Source organism: Oncorhynchus keta, chromosome 1, assembly GCF_023373465.1.
Source record: "Oncorhynchus keta strain PuntledgeMale-10-30-2019 chromosome 1, Oket_V2, whole genome shotgun sequence".
Lineage (NCBI taxonomy): Eukaryota > Metazoa > Chordata > Actinopteri > Salmoniformes > Salmonidae > Oncorhynchus > Oncorhynchus keta.
The window spans coordinates 33,640,052-33,646,186 of record NC_068421.1 but is presented as its reverse complement, the minus strand read 5'-3'; the positions used below and the strand labels follow the sequence as shown (position 1 = coordinate 33,646,186).

General features: G+C 48.6%; 1 pseudogene; it reads right to left on the bottom strand.

The window, feature by feature from the left end:
* Window positions 1-1,263: 1,263 nt before the first annotated feature.
* LOC118395112 (olfactory receptor 8I2-like) lies at window positions 1,264-2,942 on the bottom strand (annotated as a pseudogene).
* Between the last annotated feature and the right edge of the window lie 3,193 nt (window positions 2,943-6,135).

The window sequence follows — 6,135 nt, the reverse complement described above, 5'->3', positions numbered from 1 at the left end:
CAGGCTCTGATCAGGCCCTACACCCAAACAAGGGCACTGCGTTCATCCACCTCTGGCCTGCTCGCCTCCCTACCACTGAGGAAGTACAGTTCCCGCTCAGCCCAGTCAAAACTGTTCGCTGCTCTGGCCCCCAATGGTGGAACAAACTCCCTCACGACGCCAGGACAGCGGAGTCAATCACCACCTTCCGGAGACACCTGAAACCCCACCTCTTTAAGGAATACCTAGGATAGGATAAGTAATCCTCCTCACCCCCCTTTAAGATTTAGATGCACTATTGTAAAGTGACTGTTCTACTGGATGTCATAAGGTGAATGCACCAATTTGTAAGTCGCTCTGGATAAGAGCGTCTGCTAAATGACTTAAATGTAAATGTAAATTTGCTGACTGTAAAAATGGCACTTCTTACCTCACTCGCCCCGACATACATATAGTAGGTCTTTATGCCACACACTGGCCAAGAGGGGCTCTGACTAAACTCAGTTCAGTACCATTGATCCTAGACCACTAGGTTTACAGCAAGAGCATAGGGAGCTCTGAATAGCAGTTTTACCACAGGCAGCACATGTTCTCTGAGAATGGGCTTGAGTGGAAATTCATGAAAGGAAAATCAGAGGCAGCTAAAGGTTCACAAGTTAATTTATTTCTCTCCCAATTTTAGCTTCCATCTAAATTAGCCTTTGCTAAGTAAACACAGAGGGAGGATAACACAAAATAGTGAACACAATCAAACAAAAACAGATTTCAGTGCAGGTGGAGGGAAAGCATCTTGGCATCAACTTAAATCATAATTTCATCCAAGCAATACTTCTCTTAGCAAAACCTAGGCTTAGCTCTGCCACAGTTTCAACCTCAAATGTCTGCTTCAACAATTTAGTTTCCCTCTGACCTGCACTTTCCCATGGGTCTCATATCCTCTGTCCAGTGTCTGTTCTTTTGTCCATCTATATATTTTCTTTTTATTGGCCAATCTGAAATATGGCTTTTTCTTTGCAACTCTGCCTAGAAGGCCAGCATCCTGAAGTCGCCTCTTTACTGTTGACGTTGAGACTGGTGTTTTGTGGGTACTATTTAATCAAGCTGTCAGTTGAGGACTTGTGAGGCTACAATCGTCATTTACAACATTAACAATGTCTACACTGTATTTCTGATCAATTTGACGTTATTTTAATGGACTAAAAATGTGCTTTTCCTTCAAAAACAAGGAAATGTCTAAGTGACCCCAAAGTTTTGAACGGTAGTGTACATACAAAAAATTCCTCACTTTGTGGGATTATTTTTCATGTACAGATTTTGGGCAGAGTAAATCCTCTCGCATGGAACAACAGGGAGCTAATCACACTTCTCAATTAGCAAGCACTAGATTAGGAGTACATGGGCTAAAACGTGCAAAGTAATCAAATGGCATTTGTCTCACCTGTGACATATACACAGCTAATTTCACTTAATTGGTCAGGGTAAGAAGATGACGCCAAATGCTCTCTGTCATTAAAACAACAAATATGTGAGCCAAGGTTATTACACATGTCCTTGAAATATTTTTCTGACGAAGGCCATTGATGGATCCAATATCATAATTTTAATATTTCAATAAATAAAGTACCACGTGTTTAATTGTGAATGAAAATGGTCAAGCTTTATGTAAAATAGATCAACAAGAAAGATATGTTGATACACACTACAGTACATCACCACAATAAATTAGGTCAAGGCAGCAACTTTATGTTTAAACATCTGTCCAACTCTATTCCGAATCCGAGTGAGTTTCATCCCGTATATGATAGGGTTCACCAGAGGAGGCACAACAAGGAACTCCACCGCCATGATATTCCTCAGGGCCAGCAGGCTGGTGTTGCTGCCGTAGCGAGCAAACATCACATCGAAGGTGAGGGATATGGTGAAGTTAGTGAGGGTGATCAGATGAGGCAGACAGGTCTGCATGAACTTCTTCCTCTCCGCCCCGGGAACGCAAAGACGCTTTGATGATGTTCACATAAGAAATCACGATGAGTATCATTTGAGAGATGTGAGAAAAAGTGGCAATGAAGCCGTAGAGGTTGTTCAGAGTGGTGTCAACACATGAGAGCTTCACGATGGCCCAGTTTGAGCAGTAGAGTTTATCGATGTCGATGCCACAGAGGGGTAATTTAGCTGTTATTCCCATGCCGAAGCCACTTTCTAGCCATGAGAAAAGCCACGTAAGAAGAAGCAGTGTCCACACTTTTCGAGTAGTCATGATAGAGTGGTATTGTAACGGTTTACAGATGGCAACATACCTGTCATATGCCATCACTGTCAAGCTGGTGAATTCACAGAAAGCATAGGAGTAGATTACCAATATCTGGGTCATGCACCCAGGGTATGTTATCACATGAGAGTCAAATAAAGGTCATAAAGTATCTTTGGGTAGAAAGCTGAAGCACCATAGATACCATTAATACACAGATTACAGAGAAATAAATACATAGGTTCATGCAACATTTTCTCCAGAAAATGGTAACGATCAGTATCAGATTCACAAAAATGGTGAAGATGTATAGGATGAGAGTAAATGAGAAGTAGATGTGTTTGTTTATCTGTGTCACGTTCAGTCCATGCAACACAAACACTATCTCCTGGGAGGAGTTGAACTCTATTGTCATTGACAGCAGGCACACATGGCTAGTGTACACAGGACCTGAGAATGTTCAGTTTATCTTTAAAAATATATATATATTCTAACAGTAACAGACAACCATACAGCAGTCTGTCAGCCTCTCAACAATGATATCTCTCCTTTGAACAGTGTTGTTGGCATTGAGAGGTTGAACATTATTTTGATTGCAGAACAACCCTAAACCACCCAGCTTCAGCACCCACTTAGAGTACAGTAAAATGCAGTGAGCATACAGTCTGGCATTCAACATATATCACATTCTGGTGTGCATGAAGCATTATATATATATAGAAATAATCTTCACACAAATCTTAATTTAACTAAGTTAAAAAACAAATATTGAACGGAATTAGATTATTAATTATACAAAGTAATTTCAAACTCTTCAAAGTTCCCCTTGAAAGATAATCATTGATTATCATTCGTATGGTTGATCAATGATAAAAACAACAAATCAAGTTCTCCTTAAATTCTCCTTGAAGATGATCATTGGTATGGTCTGTGTATTTGTATGGTCTCTGTATCTCTTGTGAGGTCCAGAGCAGATCACCTTCACCTGAGCAGACCAGATCATACCTACAGTAGGTATGACACTTCTCCACTCTCCGCACCACTCCTTTATGGGGCAGTATCTGAGTATCTCAACTGCCATAGCAACGTGTGAGATGTATGGAGTGACAGACAGGTGAACCCCTCAGACACACTGCTCACTCTGGAGGTTACCTTCCTAATGAGACCATGTCAATAAGATCGATTATGAGATGAGATATGAGATCAATTCCAAAACAGTATTTCATGTAGCATATTCTTCAAGATCATATTAACGCTTTCCAACAATTTCAATGTTTTCAAAGTAATGTTGTTCAAGTTTATTTGCCACTTTACTTCATTTTGAACAGAACTTGTTTAGAGCATGGCCAAACTCCTACAGATGTTGGATCGTAATTTGTTCTTTCTTGTCGAGGAGAATTTTCCTGCACCTCAGGAAATAAAAATGAGCCTCATGATTTAGATAGATTCAGTGAAAACCCACAGTTCTCGTTTTCTCCATGTGGGGGTAGTCAACACAGCACCAAATAGGTTACATTTGTACTTGTACTCATTAGCCTTTTCACGTGTGAGTTCCAAATATCTCTAACGGTTGCCCCAGCATGAGTTTATTTAGGTCGGAACGTGACAGTACCCCCCCGAAGTGCAGACTCCGGCCGCAAAACCTGAACCTAAAGGGGAGGGTGGGTGGGTGTCTGTCCGCTGTGGCGGCTCTGGCACGGGACGTGGACCCCACTCCACCATAGTCCTTGTCCACCTCAAAGCCCGCCTCCATGGCCTCTTTAGAGTGGCGACCCTCGCTGACGACCTCGGACTGGGGACCCTATCCACGGGTCCCGAATGGACGGGAGACTCCGGCAGCTCAGTACAGACGGGCGGCTCCGGCAGCTCAGGACAGACGGGCGGCTCCGTTAGCTCAGGACAGACGGGCGGCTCCGGCAGCTCAGGACAGACTGGCGGCTCCGGCAGCTCAGGACAGACGGGCGGCTCCGGCAGCTCAGGACAGACGGGCGACTCCGGCAGCTCAGGACAGACGGGCGACTCCGACAGCTCAGGACAGACGGGCGACTCCGGCAGCTCAGGACAGACGGGAGACTCCAGCAGCTCAGGACAGACGGGCGACTCCGGCAGCTCAGGACAGACGGGCGACTCCGGCAGCTCAGGACAGACGGGCGACTCCGGCAGCTTAGGACAGAAGGGCGACTCCGGCAGCTTAGGACAGACGGGCGACTCCGGCAGCTCAGGACAGACGGGCGACTCCGGCAGCTCAGGACAGACGGGCGACTCCGGCAGCTCAGGACAGACGGGCGACTCCGGCAGCTCAGGACAGACGGGCGACTCCGGCAGCTCAGGACAGACGGGCGACTCAGGCAGCTCAGGACTGGAGGGCGACTCCGGCAGCTCAGGACTGGAGGTCGACTCCGGCAGCTCAGGACTGGAGGGCGACTCTGGAAGATCCGGACTGGAGGGAGACTATGGCAGATCCAGACTGGAGGGAGACTCTGGTAGATCCGAACTGAAGGGAGACTCTGGCAGCGCTGGACAGGCGGGAGCACCTGTAGGAAGGAGATGGAGAGACAGCCTGGTGCGGGGGGCTGCCACCGGATAGACCGGACCGTGAAGGCTCACTGGAGCTCTTGAGCACCGAGCCTTTCCAACCATACCTGGCTGAATGCTCCCGTAGCCAGGCCAGTGCGGCGAGGTGGAATAGCCCGCACTGGGCTGTGCTGGCGAACCGGGGACACCATGCGTAGGGCTGGTGCCATGTACCCTGGCCCGAGGAGATGCACTGGAGACCAGATGCGCTGAGCCGGCTTCATGGCACCTGGCTCGATGTCCACTCTAGCCCGGCCGATACGAGGCACTGCTATGTACCGCACCGGTCTATGCCTGCGCACCGGTCTATGCCTGCGCACCGGGACACCGTGCGCCTTACGGCATAACACGGTGCCTGCCCGGTCCACCTCTCTCCACGGTAAGCACGGGGAGTTGGCTCAGGTCTCCTACCTGACTTAGCCACACTCCCCGTGTGCCCCCCAAGACATTTTTGGGGCTGCCTCTCAGGCTTCCAGCCGAACTGCCGTGCTGCCTCCTCATACCACCGCCTCTCGGCTTTCGCTGCCTCCAGCTCAGCCTTGGGGCGGGGATATTCTCCAGCCTATGCCCAGGCTCCCTTGCCGTCCAGAATCTCCTCCCATGACCAGGAGTCCTGAGATCGCTGCTGCTGCCCGTTACCACGCTGCTTGGTCTTTTGGTGGTGGGTGTTTCTGTAACGGCTGTCTTCCTCCTCCGACGACGAGGAGAGGACCAATGCGCAGCGTGGTACGAGTTCATGCTCTTTATTAAAACAAGCGTCACCTGAGTGGGTTGATTCACTGTTGTGGTCATCCTGTCTGGGTTGGCGCCCCCCAGGGTTGTGCCGTGGCGGAGATCTTTGTGGGCTATACTCAGCCTTGTCTCAGGATGGTAAGTTGGTGGTTGAAGATATCCCTCTAGTGGTGTGGGGGCTGTGCTTTGGCAAAGTGGGTGGGGTTATATCCTTCCTGTTTGGCCCTGTCCGGGGTGTCCTCGGATGGGGCCACAGTGTCTCCTGACCCCTCCTGTCTCAGCCTCCAGTATTTATGCTGCAGTAATTTATGTGTCGGGGGCTAGGGTCAGTTTGTTATATCTGAGTACTTCTCCTGTCCTATTCGGTGTCCTGTGTGAATCTAAGTGTGCATTCTCTAATTCTCTCCTTTTTCTTTCTCTCTCTCGGAGGACCTGAGCCCTCGGACCATGCCTCAGGACTACCTGACATGATGGCTCCTTGCTGTCCCCAGTCCACCTGGCCATGCTGCTGCTCCAGTTTCAACTGACCTGAGCCCTAGGACCATGCCCCAGGACTACCTGACATGATGACTCCTTGCTGTCCCCAGTCCACCTGGCCATGC